Genomic DNA, 400 nt, shown 5'->3' on the forward strand with positions numbered 1-400 from the left:
GACACGACAATGTGCCACTCCTTGCTATAGCCCCATAAATGTATACCTGTGTAACATTATTATATGTCCGCGTGGGTCTCTTTGTTCGAAAGGACATGATTTTGAAATTAAATGGACCTGTTATTTACATCCAAAAACAGAAAATTTTCCCTAGAAATATTCCGGGGACTGTTTTTGAGGAATGCCTCCCCGCGGCCTTCGATAAATCGGCAAGACTGCGAGAGATCTGCTGTCCAAACACACTCCGGGATTTGTCTCGCGCTGATCCTGAAAAGCAGCTGAAATAAGCAAACTCTGGACAAGAGCAAGATAAACTGTACCAACCCAGTTATCTTTTCCTTTCTTCTTCTTTCGCGATATATGCGTGTGTCGGGGGAGGGGGGGTGCGTGCGCGTGTACT

The sequence above is a fragment of the Penaeus monodon genome, chromosome 25 (genome assembly GCF_015228065.2).
Source record: "Penaeus monodon isolate SGIC_2016 chromosome 25, NSTDA_Pmon_1, whole genome shotgun sequence".
NCBI classification, from domain to species: Eukaryota; Metazoa; Arthropoda; class Malacostraca; order Decapoda; family Penaeidae; genus Penaeus; species Penaeus monodon.